This window comes from Gorilla gorilla, chromosome 12 (genome assembly GCF_029281585.2).
Source record: "Gorilla gorilla gorilla isolate KB3781 chromosome 12, NHGRI_mGorGor1-v2.1_pri, whole genome shotgun sequence".
In the NCBI taxonomy this organism is placed as follows: domain Eukaryota; kingdom Metazoa; phylum Chordata; class Mammalia; order Primates; family Hominidae; genus Gorilla; species Gorilla gorilla.
Window position 1 is genome coordinate 125884507 of NC_073236.2, and position 22798 is coordinate 125907304.

The window sequence follows — 22798 nt, forward strand, 5'->3', positions numbered from 1 at the left end:
CACCCCATCCCTTATAATGTCATTACATTGTTTATGAAACTAATTTCTCACCTTCTTTTTCTCAGTGCTACAATTTTAGAACATATAAAAACTTTGATTTTCAACTTTTCAATAGGTGTTCATTTTTGGAAGGCAACAACTATCAGAATTTATTTTAGAATTTACAAAAACAAGTATGCATAAAAACTCTTGTTTGCCCTTCACCTCCATTTTTAATTTACATAGTGGTTATTTTAATTAAGGTTTAGAATTTTGGGAGTATTAATTTACCAAGCTTTCCATCATATTGATTTTGATGTTCAGAGTTATCTTCAGAAGTCTGTGAAGAATGCTTACTGTGCAAGAATAAAGGGGCATTTTATTAAACCCAACTGGCTTAAAAAGATAAAGGGGCTTAAACATAAAGTCAAATCACGATATATCTTACATTGTTAAAAATTAAAGGAACACTTAAAAAATTAAATAAAGCACAGGAGGTAAAGTAAGTGTTCACTGTTAGGTACATCCCAGTGAAGAGGCATGGCACGGTCAGTGGCTTCCATTCCACCATCTCCACTCTACCTCTTTCCCTCTCCAGGATGTTACACTCTAATTCCCAAATACTTTTGCAGGAAGCTGGTCTTAGAGGCAAAAGTGCAGATTAGAAAAAAATGCTGCTGCGTTTTCTCTAATATTCTCTCTGACTCCAGCCTGAAAAATATATCCTTTTCACAGCACAGATTAAACTACCCTGATCTGGAAGAGCTTACTATAAGTACTTAATACATTGCAATATTTGGTATCATCTTGCCTTTGATTATGAGAGGAAATGAAGGGAACAACAAATTTGTTTATTGTCAGTAACTATTCTTTAAAAAAAAAAAAAGTAAATATAATTGTCTTGATCTGCTCAGCCAAAACTGACTATAAGATTGCTTTAGTTTGTAGATTTTGTCAACTGCATTTAACCAAGGGTAAGAAAACAGAAATCTAAAGAATTCTCATCACCCACTTTATAAAATTAACTTGAATACCATTCCCTCCCCCTTCCCTTTCCTGGTTTTCCATAATAATCTATGCAAGATGTAATGTTTTTCAAAGATTTTAGAAACTGGTTAATTCTTTTTATTCCATTTTTTCCTTGTAATCATAATATACAACCACAATATTTACATGAATGCTGCATTCATTTTCTATTGTTGTGTAACAACAATAGAAATAGTTTCTATTGTTGTTCCAAAATTTTGTGGCATAATATGACAATAAACATACATTATCTCTTACATTCCCTGTGGGTCAGAAATTAAGGAGGAACTTGGTTGTGTGGTTCTGGCTTGAGGGCTCTCATCAATTTCAGTCAGATGTCAACTGGGGCTGCAGTCATTTGAAGGCTTGACAGGAGCTGGAGGATCTAATTCCAAAGGGGCTCTCTCATATGACTGGCAAGTTCCTTCCTGCGTTTGTCAGGAGATGTCAGTTTCTCACCACAGACCTCTCCAGGGAGCTGCTGGATTGTTTACATGGCAAGTGGCTAACTTAAGTTAGGCAAAATAAATTATAAAAAATAGGCAAAACCTGAAAAATCACACACTATCACTTCCTCAGTATTCACGTGGTCATGCAGATGGGCCATGATTCAATATGGGAGGTGTATTAATCTTTTTGCATGCCTGTCTTCTTCTGAGCCCTCCAAACTGTTCCAAAGTCACTGCCACATTTTCAGGCATCTTTTCAGCAGCACCTGACTCTACTGATACCAATTTACTGTATTACTGTATTGTAGTTAGTTTTCATGCTGCTGATAAAGACATACCTGAGACTGGGCAATTTACAAAAGAAAGAGGTTTAATTGGACTTACAGTTCCATGCGGCTGGGGAGGCCTCACAGTCACCGCAGAAGGCAAGGAGAGCAAGTCACATCTTACGTGTATGGCGGCAGGCCAAAAAAGGAGCACTTGTTCAGGGAAACTCCCCTTTCTGTAACCATCAGATATTGTGAGACTTGCTCACTATTAGGAGAACAGCACGGGAAAGGCCTGCCCCCATGATTCAATTACCTCCTACCAGGTCCCTCCCACAACATGTGGGAATTCAAGATGAGATTTGAGTGGGGACACAGCCAAACCATATGAGGAGGAAAGTACACAAGGTTGTAAAAACCAGAAATCAAGAATCATCAGGATCCATTGTCATGGCTGTTTATCTACTACACATAATTCTTCCAATTTCCTGGCCATCTTCAGTGGATTTCTTTACTTCAAGTTAGCACCCACTCGCAGGTTACATTCTAAAAATCTGAAAAAACTCCAACTATAAGATCACCAATTCACTTAATCAGCTGTCTAATTCAACCAGTTCTCCTTAAATTTTACTTAATCAACTCCTCGTATTAAGAAGTGTACATTTGCTCAATCAAAATCACAATGAGATACCATCTCACACCAGTTAGAATGGCGATCATTAAAAAGTCAGGAAACAACAGATGCTGGAGAGGATGTGGAGAAATAGGAACGCTTTTACACTGTTGGTGGGAGTGTAAATTAGTTCAACCATTGTGGAAGACAGTGTGGCAATTCCTCAAGGATCTAGAACTAGAAATACCATTTGGCCCAGCAATCCCATTACTGGGTATATAACCAAAGGATTATAAATCATTCTACTATAAAGGCACAGGCACACATATGTTTATTGCTGCACTGTTCACAATAGCAAAGTCTTGGAACCAAACCCAAATGCCCATCAATGATAGACTGGATAAAGAAAATGTGGCACATATACACCATGGAATACTATGCAGCCATAAAAAAGGATGAGTTCATGTCCCTTGCAGGGACATGGATGAAACTGGAAACCATCGTTCTTAGCAAAGTAACACAAGAAGGGAAAACCAAACACTACATGTTCTCACTCATAAGTGGGAGTTGAACAATGAGAACACATGGACACAGGGAGGTGAGCATCACACACAGGGGCCTGTCAGAGGGTGGGGGCTGGGGGAGGGATAGCATTAGGGGAAATACCTAATGTAAATGATGAGTTGATGGGTGCAGCAAACCAACACGGCACATGTATACCTATGTAACGAAGCTGCACTTTGTGCACGTGTACCCCAGAAATTATAACAAAAAAAGAAATGTACATTTGCTCAATTTCCAGCACTATTTACTTTTAATTATTTTCTTATTCAACTTAAATTTTACAGTCTATCATTCCACTATTGCTCTTGGACATACCTTCTTATCATTGACATTTGAATTTTACAGTATCAGATAATAGTGTCTATTTTCCCATTTTCAAATTAACTTCTTAACAGTACTGGAAAAGTTCACACACACAACAGTGTGAGTATCACTATTATTTAATGATTGCAAACCTCAAACAGGACCTCAGTTTCCCAGGAAACTATAATAGTTGAGTCAACTCATTCTCTGAATGAAACATTTTTTTTCCTCCTTGAAATGTGACCAACTCATTTCCTCTTTCAATATTACTGATATCTCCTTCTTAACTAAGAACATGTAAGCTATCAGATGGGAAATCTCTTTACTTCCATTCAGCAAACACATAAACCTTGGTTACGTCACACTCATCCTTTCATTTTTCTGTTTTGTTGCAATAGATCAGTAAGTCTCAAACTTTAGCATGTATCAGAATTACCTGGAGAGTTTGTTAAATTATTGATTTTTGGTCCCCACTTTAACTTTTAAAGCATTCCAAAGTGATGCTGTTGTTGCTGGTCTGAAAACTATTTTGAGGATTACTGTGATACAGAACATATTACTGATTGGTGTAGTAAAAATCCCTCCCCTTGTGCCCTGGACTCCAACCCTTTCCCATTGTTAGGATTATCAGGATATTTCTTACTCTTCTTTTTTCCAACCCCATAAACATACGTATATATGGACATTTGAAACAAACTTTTCTGTGAACCAATACCCTTCATAAATCTCCCTTTGACAAGTAATTTTTTTGAAATAATTTTCCAATTTATTGTCCACATTCATTCATTTCCCTCCAACCCCTCATCTTTTTCCAGTGTGGCTATTTCCCTGATCCACCCAACTGAAACACATTCTGATAAATTCTTGAAATACCTCCAGCTTGCTGAATCCAAAGGACATCTTTTTTATTCCACATATTGATTTTTCTATTTCATCTTTCTCTAAACACACCTGGTTTCAATTACATCATGCACTCCAGGCTTAACCAGAATGAAAATGTCACTGTTTTATCCATCTCTGTTTGTTCCCATTTTATGATTATCTTTATAGGCTTCTCCAACATTTAGCCAATAGATTTTAGAGTCCCTTAACATTTTTCCCCAGACCTTCAACTTTCCTTGTCTATAATCTGTTTCCAGACAATTTTATGCTTTCCCAACATTTTAATCACCACCTTGATGCTGATTACTCTCAAATATAAATCCACACTTAAGAGCTTCCTTTGATTATCCCTTACCTGTCTAGCTAACTGACTGCTTGATTTCTCAATTTGAATAAACATAAGTACCTCAAAGACAACATTTCTCGACTCCTGTTTATTTGCTTTCTTCTCCTGCTTTGCATGCCAGATTGGATTCCTTCCCATTGTTTCTCATGTCATAGCGTAGCTTCCACATCCAGTCAGTGAAGCAAGTTATAAACCTAACTGCCACCATTGGTACCTCAGTCTTTCTAACACTCCATGTTCAAATCATCATATAGTCAGGTGCACTTCACATTTTAAAATAGCTCTAAAATTCATGCATTTTCAATGTCTATACTGATAGAATTTTAGTTGCTATTCCTCCAAGGTTTATTTTGTTATGTTCTATAGCCTGAGAGTAAACTTCTTATTTATGAATTTCTTTCTATTTATCTTGTTAAACTTGACTAAACTATGAATTTCAGGGTTGCTTATTATTATCAGTTCTGGAATATAGTCAATTTCTATGTATTGCCTCTGTATTTGCTTTCTCTCTGGATTCTACTTAATTATATATCCTGAAGACTCTTACTTAATTGTCCATTTGTTTGATGTTTTTCATAATTTCTGTTTATTGCTTCTTTCTGCTATATTCTAAAATACTTTTTCTGCTCTAATCTATTTTTCATGTATGTTTAAATTGCTCATTTAATGAATCCAATGACTGTATTATGTCAAATATTAAATTTTTAATTTCTAGAAATTCTTTTTAACTTTTAAAATATACCTGAACTCTTCTGATAATTCTCTGCTCTCTCATCATCCTTTTATTGCTTATGTAATTTTAAACATATTTTGAAATATTAATATTTTATGTCTGAGAACTCTGATAAGTACCGGCTTTTGAGATTTATCTTGCAGTTTATTTGTTTACTATCATTCATGGGATTGAGGAAATTCTACCTTGAGAGCCTACCTAGCATTTTTTAAAATTATGAAATTATGAGCTTATATTTAATAGAACTTTATTTTTAGACCCAGTATTCAATGTTTGCCTTTAGATAAAAAATGCACTTGATTACTTTGATACAACTAGTTTGAGACTTTTTCTAAACTTAATTTTCCATTTTTATGCATGAGAGTAAGAGCATATGGGTAATGTGAATTCAATCATAAAACTCAACTTGAGGCCGGGTGCGGTGGCTTGCACCTGTAACCCCAGCACTTTGGGAGGCCAAGGCGGGTGAATCACGAGGTCAGGAGTTCGAGACCAGACTGGCCAACATGGTGAAACCCCGTCTCTACTAAAAATACAAAAAATCAGCTGGGCGTAGTGGCAGGTGCCTGTAATCCCAGCTACTCGGGAGGCTGAGGCAGGAGAATCACTTGAACCCGGGAGGCGGAGGTTGCAGTGAGCTGGGATTGCACCACTGCATTCCAGCCCTGGCAACAGAGTAAGACTGTGTCTCAGAAAAAAAAAAAAAAAAAAGAAAACTCAACTTGAGTACATGTTTAAGAATTCTCAGGGTGGACGTTTTTTTTCTTCCTCTTTATAGACTATTGAGACCTGTGCATATCTCCTCTGTCTGTGCCTGAGGTATAGAAATTTTTAAGGTATTTTTCTTATTGGTGTATTCCCAATGTGTAAGACAATCTTTGACACTGATTAAGTATTTATTAAATACTTGAGGAATGAATGTTTAATATTGAGTAGTTAGAATTGATACAAAGAAATCATGTCCTGATGTCCATGAAGAAAAATGTACTGATGCAAGGGACACAGAGACCTCATGAAACATCTATGAGAGCAGTTTTGCAGGCATCAAATAACTTACAGGCTTTTTACCATCTTAAACATGTGTGAATGAATTTTACAGAATATAAGCTTACAGAGAACAGCTATTATAAATAAAAAAGAACAAATATGCATTTTAACTAGAAGAAATTAATACATCTATTTCAATCTTTCTGAGGTTAAAAATGATCAATATTAGGATATCTACTAATAGAAATTATCAAGTTATATAGATAGAAGTCAAACATGAAGAGGATAACTTTTTGTCTACCAAGTGCTTCATAAATAAGGTGCCCAAACTGACACTCATATTTATGCATCTTTGACTCCAAACCTATATTCTTAAACTATAATTTATGTTGAAAATTGGCAGGTGGGTGGCAGGACAGAAATTTTTCAGAATCCTAGAGTATAAAATAAAACTTTATTGCAAAAGAGTAAGTTGTTTGACATACATAATCAAAAGAAATCGGTTTCTATTATATATATAAATATATATATAATACACATATTTCTCATATATACACATATATATGTATATAAGGATATACAACAATAAGGAAAATGCTTTAAAAAAATTTCTGTACCTCAGACATAGACAGATGAGAGGTGGACCTGTCTCAATAGTCTATCCAGAGGAAGAAAAATAAGTCTACTCTGAGAATTCTGAACACACACACACATATGTATATATAATAGCTAGTTATAACAGCTAATGAGAAGACAACCATCTACAATAACCATATATACACAGAGATGAGAACAACATGCAGTTCTGATGAAAGAAATACTCCAAAATCTTATTGAGAAACAATGGATTGTTAAATACAATAGTGTCTTTAATGACGCCATTTTTGAACTTATATCAGTAAACAGATCACCCCAAATTAACAAGTGTAATTTTGTTTCTATATAAGCAGGGGCACAATCAAACAGAATTAACTCTGAGTATTTAAAAAGGAGGAATTCAATGCACTGCATGAATTACACAGAAGTTGAAAGAGTTTGAAACAGCAGATCTTAAGCTAACAAGAGATTAACAATAGCAGAAGACAGTATTTCCCTTAGATTGGAGGGATATAGGGAAGGGGGAGATTTTATTGGAGCCCAGAACCCTGGCATAACCAGAATTTGAAGAGAAGATTTACTGGCAACTTGAGATGCTGTGCAAGACAGAAAAGGAAGGGAAGAAATAACTTTGGCCTTACCTCCCTTCCCACCTTCCAATTTCCCACCAGTACATCCCATTGGCCAAACCCATTTGGAAGCCTTTAAAATTAATCTGTAATGACAGACTCCCTCCCCTAGGACACTGAGGTATAAGCAAACCAGGAAGGGTTGACAAGCTGATAGGTGGGCAAAACCTTACCTTTTCTTCTATGTGCTTAATATGAATATGCGAAAATTTTTCATTGTAAGCATTTAGTGTATATACTTGAAGGCTCTTTGTATCTTAAAATTGTTGAAAGCATTCTTCTCTACCATAATTTCTGGGCTTTTTTGAAAAAAATATTTTAATGACTGTCTTTTCTCAATGTATTACCTTAAAAATCAAATTTTTTTGAGATTATATTATTTCTAATTGTTAAGGTGGTAGAAATCGTATATGAGCATGTACTTTGTACTTATATTTTATTTTTCCTTAGAATAAATTCCTGTAAACTGACTTGATGGGTCAAAATTAGTAAAGTTATTAAGTTCCTTGACTAACAAAATCCTATTTATATGTTTATATATATGAAAAATTTACAACTATTCATAATCCTATAGTATAGATTTTAACTAAAATTCTATTCCTGCATTTGTGTGTGTATATATATATATATATATATGAGAGAGAGAGTGTATGTATATATATATAGAGTGTATATATATATATAGAGAGAGTGTATATATATATATAGTGTATCTATATATATATGTGAAAATTTAAAATTATTCATAATCCTATAGTACAGATTTATCACTCTTAAACATTTGGAAGACAAATATTTTTTCTACTAGTGAACAGACTATATTATTTATAATTCAATTTTTCTAACTTTTATTTTTTAATAACCTTTATTATTATAGGACAGTTTTAGATTCACAGAATTCTTGTGAAGATAGTACAGAATTTCCATATATACAGTTTCTCCCATTAGTAACTTCTGATACTATTAAGGTACATATGTCACATTTAGTTAACCAATATTGAATTGTTATTACTATTAACCAACATCCATTTTTTATTTTAACTTCCTTAAACCTTACTTCATGTCTTTTTATTGTTCTATGACCTCATCTAGGATGCTACATTACATTTAGTATGTAATGTTTTATATAGTATTTAGTATTTAAGCTCTTTTTCTAGCCTAAACAGACTCTAATTAATTAGAGCCTAACAGTCCTCTGATTAAAAGGACTAATAATTGTGACCGTTTCTCAGACTTTCCATTTTTTTGATGAACTTGACAATGTTGAGCAGCACTAGTCAGATATTTTGTAAAATGTCCCTGAATTGAAATGAGTCTGATGATTTTCTTATGATTAGACTTGAGTAATGGGCTTTTGGGAGGAAGACCACAGAGGTAAAGTGTCATTCCATCACATCATATCAAGGGTCTATACTATTACCATGACTTGTCACTAACGATGCTAACCTTGATCATTGCTCCCAAGATAGTTTCTGAGGTAAAAAATTATTTGGAATGTTTCTACATGGGAAATTTGTTTATCCTCCCCTATTTATATGTTTATTCAATTATTTATTTATCTCAGTTTAAATGTATGGATATTTATGTTACACTCTAAGTTATAACATTTATATTTTAAATTTTATAATAATTTTATTTAGTTACATTGAAGTGAATCTGTGCATAAAACCTTGATTATTTTCTTAGTGATTGACAAAATTTTCTTGGGTTAAAGGTAATACATTCTTGAAGGCTTCTGATATAATTTGCCATAATGCCTGTCATAAACGTTATAAAAATGTCCACTTTACTTTGCCTCCTAACTACTTTATAAAAGGCAATGAAAGTACCTACTCTTTCTATATCCCCCAACAGACATATTGTAGAGCTTTTTACATCGAAGAGGCATGGCTTGTGAATTACTCTCTCATCCACTGCATCTACTGTATGTTTTGTTTTTATCTTCAGCAAGACCTCTAACTACACCTGTTTCAGGAATGACATGTAAACCTCATCATTTGGAGACAACACTTAATGAAAATAATCCCCTCTGGGTTAAATTAATATTTTGCTCTCCTTTTTCACTTCCTTGTGAAAGATATGTGAGTTGGATAGAGACAGTCATGGGCGTTTGTGTCAATTTTACACTTAGTTCATGAGAGTGCTGGTTATGTTGCGTTTGTCACGACAACACTCTACGCATAAATGGGACTGTTTATGTTTAGAAGGTGAGGAAACAGATTCCAAAAGGTCAAGGTGCCCAAGATTGTATATGTAGTACAGTGTTAATATTAATGTTGTGTGAATACTTTATACCAAGCATGTTTAATCTTCCACAACACTGCAGAATATTATTCTCATTTTACAGACATTAAAACAGGAGTTTAAAGATGTTGAGCCTGAGGTAAGCAAAGCTAAAAAGCAGTAAGGTGTTTTCCCCATTTGCATCATTTTTCGTCAAATCCATGCTGCTTCATGTACTGTGGATAATAGTCACAGATAAAGGTGGATTTGCATATAAAATTTATGATATTTATATTTGGTTGCTACACTGTGCAATCCTGTTTGGAGGAAAAGATATAGTAGGAGGCAGAGAAGAGTACTATAAAATAAATAAGTAGATAAGCTAGAGTTCAAAATAAGAAATTTTAAATTTGGTGTCACTGTGTTACTAGCATTACTTTAATTCTAAATATTTTCTTCTTAATCTTATTAAGCTTGAAATTTAAGTCCCACCACGAATGCAAGTTTAGAGATGCTGAGCTAGATGGCATTATCTGTGAGGTTAGGACATTTCCCATTGCCAATGTTCATGCCAAAAAGTTTAGTAAGATCCCTAGTCTTGTCACATGCTGGTATATAAGCTTTTTTTCCCTTGGCAAAAGACTGGGTTATTTTCTTTCTAATAAAAAATATTATGGATCCATACAGACAAGTTTTTAATTCTCAGCTGCTGCGTACATTTAGTCAAACTATTTAATCTCACTAAGCCTGTGTTCTTATTTAAAATATCATGTAGTTAAAGCCAGCAGAATAAATCCACTATTACCCTATATAGTTAAAACACACAGAAAACAGAACTAGAGAAAAAATAGAATAATTTAAAAGAAAATTTCTTAAACACATTCCACAAATGAGTAACACCTGCATATTCTTGTAATGATTTCAACATGAGAAGCCTGCTGAGAAACAACCAACAATTCTCAGACCTCCAATAGAATACGGATGTTGTCAAAGTATCTCCAACAGGAAATTGGCTTCAGTAATACTGAGACTAGAACAAGAATTTCCGAGACTCAACAAAACACGCAAAAACAGCAGAATACAGCTAAAGCAATCCAGTGGCAGAAGTGGGAGGGTGTGATTGAAACAATGGAAGCAATGTTGCCATTCAATCTGGGTTTCATTCAAGCTGCTTCCATAAACTTTGAATCCCAACACTCTGGTAACTGTGATGCTAATCCAACCTTACATTCTTCTCGCCTTCATCAAATGCCTTTGGAGTCCATTCTAATACATATTTCCCAGTTTTCTACATATGTGAGTTGGTAAATTTTGCAATATTTTTGTATGTATGGCAACTCTTCTCAGACTTTGTGTTTATACTCTTCGGTATCTACTCAGATTTGGATCTCAACATAGGTTTTGAAAGGTGAGAGGGATACAGTGAGTGTTAAGGAGATTCAACTTGCCTGTGCAAGGCAGCTGCCTCTGGGAGATTTATTATTAAGATCTTTGGTCTTGGGGAAGCAAATCTCCTCCTATGGGGAGAAAAGATTTCTTCCTTCACTACTGGGATTTTGGGATTTAAGATCTCAATACCAATTATTAGAGTCACATTTATTTCTGATCTGAACATAAGAGATGTGAAGAGGCTATAAATTCAATTAGCATTGTAATTCAGACACTTGATGAGTACAACTTAGAATTTGGTTTCATGAAATCCTATGTCGATATAACAGAGCTGTCATAGAAAATGTCTATTTTCTATATCTGTCTTGGACTGAAACTATAAACACTCAAGTTTGCCATTTTTGTTCTCCAAGATCTTCAGCATATTCACAAGCAGCTACCTATCTCAGAAAACCAGTACAATGTATTTCTGCCATAACTCTCTACTGCCAAAGCTACGTGGTATCCCCAAACATCATATTTTGTAGACATTCAACTCTAGGCAGCTTGAAATAACATGTTAAGAATTTTTAACTGATGATTCTCTCTGAATGGAAGGCCCTTAAATGGTTCTTAAGCTTTTCCCTAGTTCTATAATAGAAAAAACAAAGATTCCTTTTATACAATAGAATTTTTTAAAACTTAGCAAAGTATGCATTTAAATTCATGCTTAACGAACAGGAATGATCACAGAACTATCTCCTGTCCCAACCTCACTCTGCCCTATAAATGTCATCTAGCAAATAAGTGGCACTACTTTTTCAAATGACTGTGTGTTTATATTCTGTGCCATCACAGCAGAGAAATATTATCTATAAGGGAAGGGAGTTAATTTGCCTTGTTTACTAAGATGCTTTTCTTATTGTTTGTGGAATGAATGAATATTGTTTCTGTATGATTTCTCTACCACAACAGAGCTAATTTTTTACATTTCTTAAATAATTTTCTTAATATTGGGTAAGTTATTCTATTTTCTCTTGGTTAGACTCCTTGTCCATGAAATGGAAATTTTAATATATGACACTTAACAGATATAACTGATAAAGAAGCACTGTGTGAACATAAAGAAATATACATGTTGTTCATTTCATCTTCACTCATAGTTGGTTGTTCCCTCTAAGCCTTGAGGCCTGAAGCTGGCTTCTTGGGTCATATTATAATCATTCCAATCTGGTCCAATTATGTACTGGCCCAGTTCTATACCTTCATTTGTTTGTGGCCTGTTATTTTCAGTTATTTCCAGGCTGCCATCTGTTCTACTTTGACCTCTTTAAAAGTTTTGAACATGTATAACTCAGCAGCTGAGAGAACCATGGACACATCTCTTTCTGCATTTTGCATTTATTAAGTATTTACTATGAGTCAGAACTATTTAAAAATGGGGAAATATATATATAATATATATTATTATAGATATACACATATATCTATAATAACAGAGTTCCATGGGTAAGTGTTCAGTATGCAGAAAAGTTGAAGAGCTGGATTTTGAACTCACAAAAGTTGAAGAGCTGGATTTTGAACTCACAGTTATTTTTCTGCCTATTTTCTTAACCACTGTGTATACTTTTCTTTTTCATATATTAAACTAGAAATTTTCTCTGCACAATTTGATTTAAACAACTTTTATCTTTATAGAAAGATAAAAGTTTATCTCTTCACTTGGTCTTATTTTTAGAGGTAATTTTTTTACTCATTTCCCTGATTCTGACCTTGAATTTGCCCAGAATGTTGTTTTCCTAAATCCCCATCTGTTCCACAAGTTTAAATCGTAGACAAGAGGCACATTTTTCAGTGACCCAGTCCACCTCTTGTCCTTGCTGGTCAGAGGAGGAATCTCAGACTTCATTCTCAGGACTTCCTAGGCTGTCTTAGAATCCTCACAGTAGGGTCTTGGTGTTCTCTGGCCTGGTCTAATGCCCTTGTTCTCTGACACGCTCAGCTATTCCAACATATACTCACCTACTTCTCTCAGTAAGTAAATTTAAGGAGATCGATTCCTAGTAAAACAGGTTAATAATTTATTTATCCAGGTGATCATTATTACTTCTCATTGAGAAAACAATTGCCATTTGAAACAGGCCTCACAATGTAGAAAAGCTCTACAAGATGCCTAACGATGATCAAATGGTTATTGGATGATCCCTGAAATGAATCAAGAAGTGTCAAATGGAAGAGATGAATAGCTAGTGACATCCCAGTAAAATAACCTGATGCATCTATGCCTAGAATCAAAATCAACAACCATATAAAACAAATAACAAAAGTAAGAGCTGTTCCGTTAACAGTCCAGCATGCCTAACACTACTGCTTTTTATGTTATGTGCTGAAAGATCTCTCTTTTTTAGATATATTATTTGTATAGTTGTCTCAAAACTGATTTACGATATACATAAGGTTTTGTGTTCCTACCTTTGCTTTGGGATTGCGATAATGTGTATCTCTAAGAGAGCTTTTGTAGCTCTAGGGTCTCATTCACCGTATTGTGGATGAATCCATTGGCACATTAACTCTCAGAGTTCTGGTAGTGCTTCATTGTCACTTACAAAATGCCACTTACATATCTACCTGTACATTTGGTCATTCTTTTCATATCACACAATCTGAAAAGAAAAGATACATTGAAACACAACAAAATCTGTGCAACGTTGCTTTGGCCTGGGTAAGCATATTGATTTTCGAGCCTTCGCTTTGGCCCCAGCTTGATAAGCCTTCTGACTAATTACAGCTATTTCTGGAGTTTAGTTTTCTCTATGGGGGAAAGGAAAGCTCAATGAAATAACTATGAATTTTATTTTCAAATTCACTTGTATAACTCAGCTTGATATCTTTGATCCTTTAAGGCACCAGATTCAACATGACAATTTAATAATAATTTTTAAAAGAATTGCTAATCATGTGCCTGTTAGCCAGGCAGCCTACATGTAGAATCTTTATTAAATAAATAAGGAAACCAATGCTAATGTAGAGCAAGTGATTTTCCAAACATGACATTGTTTTCTTTCTTTCTTTTTTTTTTTTTTTTGAGACAGAGTCTCCCTCTGTTGCCCATCCTGGAGTGCAGTGGTGTGATCTCAGCTCACTGCAAACTCTGCCTCCCAGGTTCAAGAGATGCCCTCTGCCTCAGCCTCCTACTACAGGCATGTGACATCATGCCTGGCTAATGTTTTTTGTATTTTTAGTACAGAAAGGGTTTCACCATATTGGCTAGGCTGGTCTCAAACTGACCTCAGATGATTCACCCACCTCAGCCTCCCAAAGTGCTGGGATTACAGGTGTGAGCCACTGCGCCTGGGGCTATTTTCAAGAGGGGCAGCCAGAATACAAATTGTCTGAACATAAGGCCCTTGTTCTCACCATCACATGCTAAACAGTTTCTCCTTCTATCAAATGGACTACTTTAGATACACAGATGACTGCAGCACTGGCCTTATCTACCTGCTTACATCAATAATCTGATATTTAAGTAGGGCAATTTCTTTCAAAGGAGAATACAATTTGAATGCTCCAAAACAAAAACAAAGGAAGAAAAAAAAACTTACAAGGAAACAAAACAAAAAATATTTAACTCCCCATAAAGGTTTGAAAGAATATGTGTTTTTGCTGGAAAGAAATTCAGTGAATTCAAAGAAGTTCCAATTAAGTCTGTTCTTAGAGAAAGGCGCTGTCCATTGACAAGGTGAGACCAATCAAACAGTATCCGTCAGAGCAGTGTCAGAGGACAAATTGATTTTGCTGTCTTAAGGTCGTGTAATCAAATAATTTGTAGAAATAGAGAAGTCACCATTCAACTGTTGATGTCAATAATTCAGTTATTTTGAATGTTAACAATTTGAAGAGAGTCAAATTACATGTATTCCAGGTTTTAGAGACTGGCAAGTCTTTTTTTTACTTGAATATTAATATTTTTCAAAATTAGAGTCAAAGTAAATCAGATACTGACTGTTGTCACTTACTTTTTTTTTAAATAAAAATGCATCCCTAAAAGTTTGTAGTTGTATTTTACAGAAATAAAAGGTCAGATTTTGTGTTTCCAACTACAAATTGTTTGCCTGCAAACGAGCACATTTTTGGAAAAAAAAAAAAAAAGATGTGCTAATAATGCTACATAAAGTTTATAAAAGTGCTCAATATGCTTTGTCTACGTTCTAAGTATTGGTCTTGGAGCAAATATATTAGGTAGGTAAGAAAAAGAAAAATATTTTCATTACAGATTAAAGGAAGTTTTCTCTGTTGTTCTGCACTGTGACTTTGCCCTTAAATCAGAGACATCCTCAGCCCCCAGTCATCCCACTTAATTCTTAATTACAATTCCAGGTCCAAATTGTAGTTAAACCTTTGTCAAGTCTTCTTTAGAGTCACCAGAAAATTCATTACATCCATCTTCTTCATCTATTTATCATCCATTATCATTTACGAACATTTAGCTTACTGTTAATATATTACACTGTAATCATTATAGTAATACTAGTATCTATTCATTGATCACACCTCTTCTCCACAAAATAATTGTCAGCTTATGAAAATACATTAAATATAAAAAAATCTCAAATCCGTAAAAAACTGAAGCGGCAAAAAGAAAGGGGGAGTGATGGAAAATAAGTCACAAAAATAAAAATAAAAACCTTGGTGTAATGATCTAATATATTTGCTGACATGGAATCACGAACCATGCTCAAGCAATCAATGAGAGGAATTTTTAAAGTCAATTTAATAATTCACGATGTTCAAAATTACAGAAAAAAAATGCTCAGAAAAAAATCAAAATAGTTTTTGTAGGAGTTTGACACCAAAATTTCTCCCAAATCTCTGGTAACTTGTTTTGGTTTTATGTCTCACTCACACCAGACTAGACCATGAGTTCCTTGAGGGCTGGGGTGACTCCCATTCACTTGTCAGAGGGAGATTTGTGTCATAGTGTCCTCCTTCATGCAGTCAAGGCAATAGGTACCCTATGAGAAGCCCACACTAAATGTTAGCAAAGCTGGAAGTCTCCTCAGGCTCTCTGGAGTCATGCCTGGCTCATAACATGAGTTAAATAAATTACTCTCAATTTTTATTGTCCATAACACATTGCATAAAACAAGGGAAATCTGCTTTTTAAATAATTATTTAAACTCGCCTTCAAAAAAAGAGCATTTAAAATAGGTTAAAATCAAGGTACATGAATTTGCATTGATCTAAATAAATAATTGGGTAAATGAATGAGTCGGAAAAATCAGTTCATCCTTAAAAAATGATAGAGGACGATTAAAATCAGCACTAGAACATTACAGTAGCAATTGTTTCAAGACGGATCCACCGATGAAACCTATAATTAGTGGGTGTAATTTTGAGGTGTAACTCCTGTTGTAGTCTGCAATTACCCATGATATTTATTAATTACAAAGGAAAAATAATAATAACTCTACATCAGAGAAAACCAACATTCCCAGCCTTAGATAAGTGATCAAGCTTAATATCACCAGGATTAAGCTGGGTTGCCACCACATACCTCCTTACATGAGCCACTGAGAAAAGCACATCACTCTTTGGGTATTCCTTGCCACAACTGCATGAGTCCAGCCTAATCGTGAGAAACAGCAAATAAATCGAAGCTGAGGGATGTTTTTTTAAAAGACCCGACCAGTATTCTTCAAAAGTGTCGAGGTCAGGAAAAACACAGAATAACTGAGGAATGTTTATAGATTAGAGGACAGTAAGAAGGCATAATAAATGTGGGATACAAAAGTAGTTTGGTGAGGACCAGGCGCAGTGGCTCACTCCTGTAATCCCAGCATTTTGGGAGGCTGAGGCAGGCGGATCACCTGAGGTCAGGAGATCAAGACCAGCCTGGCTAACATGGCGAAACCCCATCTGTACTACAAATACAAAAAAAAAAAAAAAATTAGCTGGGTGTGGCAGCAGGCACCTGTAATCCCAGCTTCTTGGGAGGCTGAGGTGGGAGAATTGCTTGAACCCGGGAGGTGGAGGTTGCAGTGAGCCGAGATCACCCCACTCACTGCACTTCAGCCTGGGGGACAGAGTGAGACTCTGTCTCCAAAAAAAAGGAGAAAAAAAAAAGTAGATTGGTGGAAAACCCAGCAAAATTGATCTGAATAAAATCTGCTGTTGTGTTAGTAGTGTAGTCCTAGTATTAACACCTTGTGACAAGTACCTATGATTATGCAAGATGTGAGTAGTAGAGCAAGCAGAGAAAATATACACATAAACTCTGTATTATTTTTGCAACTTTCCTGTAAATTTGAATTATTTTAAATGGAAACTTTTTTTTTTCCTAACGTCTTTGGGAAGGAAGAATTTTAGTTACCAGTACAACTTCTTTTGTTTTTGTTTTTTTCTTTAACTTCTTTTGTTAACATGATTTTATTTAGAGGTAATTTCAGTCTTACAGAAGATTGCAAGTATAGTACAAAGAACCTCCGCATATCCTTTGTCCAAATTCACCACCTGTAATTTGTTGCATTTATATTTTCTTGTTATCTGTCTGTCTCTCTCTCTCTCCCTCTCTCTCATTAATATTAATGACTAGTTTCCTTCTTTAATGTATCACTTCCTTTATAGAGGGCTCTTAAAAATCTCCCATTATCTTTATATAATTGCTTAAATAAATGTATTAAGTATGCTTAAATCTTTGCCAGAACTCAGTCTCATGGCCACACTTCTCTGGAAGAGAGCCTGGAAAATGTGGTTTACTTTATGGGTGGCAAAGTGCCCAGCTAAACTTGTGATTGTGGAAGGAGAAAGGAGGTGCAGAGTGGGTGGGTAGCCTGCTCTGGAATACAGGTCTGCTGTAAGAAGTTTCTCCTACTTTGATTCATCTTCGTTTTCCCTATTCCCGCCTCCCTCTAAGTTAACTTCCCTTCCCATGTTTGCAGTTGCCACTACCTGATCCCTTATGATCTCAAAGCAGAAGAAAGTCACACAAAATGTTCTTCCAGTGCTCCTGGGTTCAGCAAATTTGAAACTTGCCCAGATCTAATCAGCAAAAAACAGGGATCTTTGATTCAATTTCTGGTCACTATGTGACCTTTAACATGACTATTATACTATCAGAAAAGCTAAATACATTGTGAGGACTGCTAAGTTTAATTTTGTTTTGTGCTGGAACCAGCTGCCTAAAATAAGCCCAAATTTAACATAAACATGTCTTTAACATAACCATTTTTTAGTACTTATGACTAAGAAATATAATCTTTTGTGTTTATCTAATGTCATCAGCTAAACATAGCAATAAATAAATATTAATTTATAATTATTAAATATGATGTATGCATTAAAATATTTATTTTAATACAAGTAGAATTCAGAATCCTGATCATGTTAACAAGTTACAAACATAATTTTGGCATTTTTAAAATATTTTAACCAGTTATCTTTAATATATTTAGTATATATCTGTAAATATTCTCCTTTAATAAATTAGTTCCTTCTATTTATTCAAGATTGCGTGATATTTAACAAGAGTACAAAGCCAGTTCCCTAAGGAAAAAATAATCTTTTCAACAAACAGTCCTGAGACAACTAGATATTCACATGTGAAAGAATAAAGTCAAAATACCTTTCCCATACTATACACAAAAAGTAATTCAAAATACATAATAGACTTAAATGTAAGAGCTAAAACAATTAAAAAATCACAATAACAAACCGTAATAGTAAATACTTGTGACTTCAGGTTAGCCAAAGCTTTCTTAGATATGCTACCAAAAGTGAAATTGAGAAAATAAAAAAAGAATAAAGTGTGCTTTATCTAAAATAAAACCATCATGCTATAAATAGTACCATTGAGAAAGTAGAAACAGTGCAGCGAAAGAATGAGATAAAATATTTGCAAATCATATATCTGTTAAGGTACTTAGATTCAGGATATATAAAGAACTCTACTCTTAGAACTCAACTCAAGAAAAGACGAATAACCCAATTTAAAAATGGGCAAAGGAGCAGAATAAACATTTTTCCATAAAAGGTATACAAATGGCCATTAGGCAAATTAACATATGCTCAGCATCATCAGCCAAGAAAGAAATGCAAAGCAAAATCACATGAAATACTACTGCACTCACACTAGAACTGTTGTAACAAACGGAACAGAGTATCAATTATCGGGAAGGATGTGGAGAAACTGAAACCCTCATAAATTTTTGGTTGGAATGTAAAGTGCTGCTTTGCAAAACAGTCTGTCGTTCCTCAAATGTTTAAACATACAGTTACCATATAACAGCAATTCAACTCCTAGGTATATATCCAAGAAAAACAAAAAACTATCCACCTGCAAACTTGTGCATAAATGTCTATAACATTATTCATAATAGTCAAAAAGTGAAAAACTACCCAAATGTCTATAAACAGAAAAATAAAATTGGGTACATCCATATAATAGAATATTATTCTGCAATAATAAAGTAGTGATTCATGGTACAATATGAATGAAACTTGAAAACATTATGCTAACTGAAAGAAATAACTCACAAAAGAAAACATATTATATGAAATATCCAGAATAGGCAGATTTGTAGAAAAGTAAGTAGATTAGTGCTTACTTAGGGCCAGGTAGGTAGGAGGAGTAATGGGAGTGACTGCTAATGTATAAAGAGTTTTTTGGGGGGTGATAAAAATGTTCCAAAATTGATTGTGGTTATGATTGCACAACTCAATATATATACTAAAAACCATTGAATTGTACACTTTAAATAGATGTATTTTATGGGATGTAAATTATATTTCAATAAATCTGTTGTGCATAGATTTAGATAAATATCTATTTCTTTCTCTCTCATCTCTTCAGAGTGTATGTTAGAGGAAATGAAAGATTTTTGGTCAGAAAAAAAACATGTTTCACAAGGAATAGTATTAATCACATTATTGACATTCTCTTAGCATCATCTTGTTACCTGCTTTAAGTCTTTCTTGAACTCTTAACTGTTGTTGATTCTTATTATTTTTCAGCAAACATTTCAAAATCATAGAGCATATATAATTCTCATTTATGGGAGGAAAAAGTTGAGATAAACAGCTTGCCCTGTAAGGACATGTATCTTCAGTTGTCTAAGTATTGACTTAAGAATCACAATCTTAACATAAAAACTTCAAAAAAGGAAAAGAAAACCCACAAAATCATGAAATAATTTGATGAGTCAAGGTCAAAGCTGAGGAAAAAATACATTAGAGAAACTTATCTAAATTATATTTGGACAATGGGTCAAGAAAGTTCAATATCTATGTATTGCATATTACAGACTACTTATTACATAACAGTAGATAGCAGCTGATTGGAGCTAGGTATGAGACATATGATGTCTAAAATTCAGTACTGAATTGCACAAAAAAGGCTAGTCAAAACAAGTGAACCATTTGAGATGAAACTTACAGTTTGGGGGAAACAAAAGATTACAACCTAAAGTGTTTTTTAGAGACAGGTAGAATTGGTTTCAACTACTTGATCTTCTCCTACTTAGCTCTGTAAAAATTGTCAATATATTAACCTGAGTCAGTCTCTGTTCTATAAAATTAGTCAGTAAAAATAAATTATCTCTAACATTCTACTATTTTGTGCTGGAGGTAGAGCCTCAAGATAAATATATCTGGGGAAAACCCCCAACTTGTCAGTATGCGTTTAACTCAGTAAATTTCTACCACCCCATCACTGAAGATACATTATTGGTGTCCTACATACATATAATGCTCCCTAGGTATAGACAGAACACAAAACCCCTATGTGGTATGATTGCTTCTCACTTAAACACCATTTGATGTATTGCAATGCAATTTAACAAATGTTGGTTGAGTATATCCATTCCCACTGTTCTAGATCATTAGGATAAAACAACCCAGTCCTAAGGGATCTCACATTCTGTTATTTACAAACTGGATCACCTACAAATAACTCACAATACAAATTAATAAATTAAAGTTAGTGGTATGCCCCTGGTGCAGGGCACACGATGGAGGGAATGATATACTACATCTAGGGAGATCAGAGGTGATTTCCAAGAATAGTTTACTCGTGAACTGGAGCTTGAGGGGTAAATGGGTTTGTCAGATAAAAGCCAAAGAAGGTGAGGAATACAGGCTGTTCTGATTAGAGAGGAGGCAAGTAACAATGTCCAAAGACATGGTATCATCATGGGCTATCAAGGGAAATTCTTATGAAGAGTTTCATATGAAATGGTTTATATAAAGTTGGTTTGGATTTGTTTTGTTCTATTTCTCTCCCTTCACCACCCCCAACTCCCCAACTGTCCATGTATCATAGGTAGGAGCTTAATAGGGATGAAGAGTGAGGCCAGCATTTTGTGCTGCTGTCTTCTTTTTCATTATGTCCGTCAAATAGATCTATTATCTTTCCAAAAGCTTGGTAATTAAATGAATATTCTGGTATTGAACACTCAATTCAGTTGAATCATATGGTTAAATTTCAGAAAGTATTTAACAATATCTTACCTCCAATTTTAAATGATCAAACCAAATAAGAAAAGGCTATTCACAATGATGATAATAAAACTAAAAACAAAATAATGACTTACATTTACATAACTTAGTATGTGCTAAGGTTTGTTTCAAGTCCATTTGCCTGGGTTGATTAAACTTCACAAAACTTATAAGCATATTTAAAGCACAACAGATATAGTGCTTCCAGCCCAAGCACTCTATCTGGCTCTAGAGCCTGAGCTCTGAACCATTAAGCAACACAGCCACAGAAAGTCAGTGTGGAAGGGTTGGCCAGGATATCAGATTGAGGGTAGACAGGGGCCAGATTATAATGAGTCTTTATATTCCACTGAGCTTCTTTTTTATTTTCTTGAGATTGAGAGTCAATAAAGGGTTTATTTTCAAGACATTTTGTGATACATTCTGTGTTAGTGAAGAATCACAGTACTGGGGATAACTGAGATGGGAGAGCCTCCTTGACCCTTTTGTAGGCAAGAACTGAAGTGCACCAGCTCTGGGTCCAGCCAGCCATTTCAACACTGGCGGGGACAAACTTCACTCACTCTAACCCACTGTGCTCAACCCCTCACGGGAGGCAGCACACAGTTGAGTGGGTGCCGGGGCGGGGTGAGCTTTTTTGGCCTCCAGTCCCATGGCAGTGTGTAGGGATGTGTTACAATTAATGCTCTTTTAGCTTTGCTCTCGGCTGATGGCTTCAGTGTTAAACAGCTCAGTGAAGAATCAGTGTGACAGCCTTCTGCACCTGCCCTTTTGACACCTGAGTTCTTGCTCGGCATCCAGGAAGAATCAGGTCTCATGAACGATTCGAAAGGTAATGAATGCAGAGGATTTTATTAAACAGTGGAAATGGCTCTCAGCCGAAGGGGAGCTGGAAAGGAGATGGTGCAGGAAGAAGGGGATCTTCCTCTAAAGCCCGGCCAGCTCCAGCTGGGCTCCACTCTGAAGTCATGTCCTCTGAAGTTGAGCCGCATCTCTCTGTAGTCTCCAACACTCAGTTGCTCCTTCCCCTCTCGACATTCAGCCACTTATCTCTCTGCCAGCTGAGGTCTGGGGCTTATATGGGCACAGAATACAGGAGTGGGGTGGGTCAAAAAGGCAACATTTGGGTGGGAAAACAGGGATAACTGTTCTTACTTAGGGCCGTGGTTTCCAGGCTTGAGAGTGGGACCTTTGCTGGGGAACCACCCTGTTTTACCCAGTGTTTTCCTGCCTCCTGTCCATATCATAACCACATGGACATTGACACATTAAACTTGACATTTCATGATATTTTAATTTTTATTGTCAAACAAAAATGAATCCGAAAAAATAATGGTTCTGG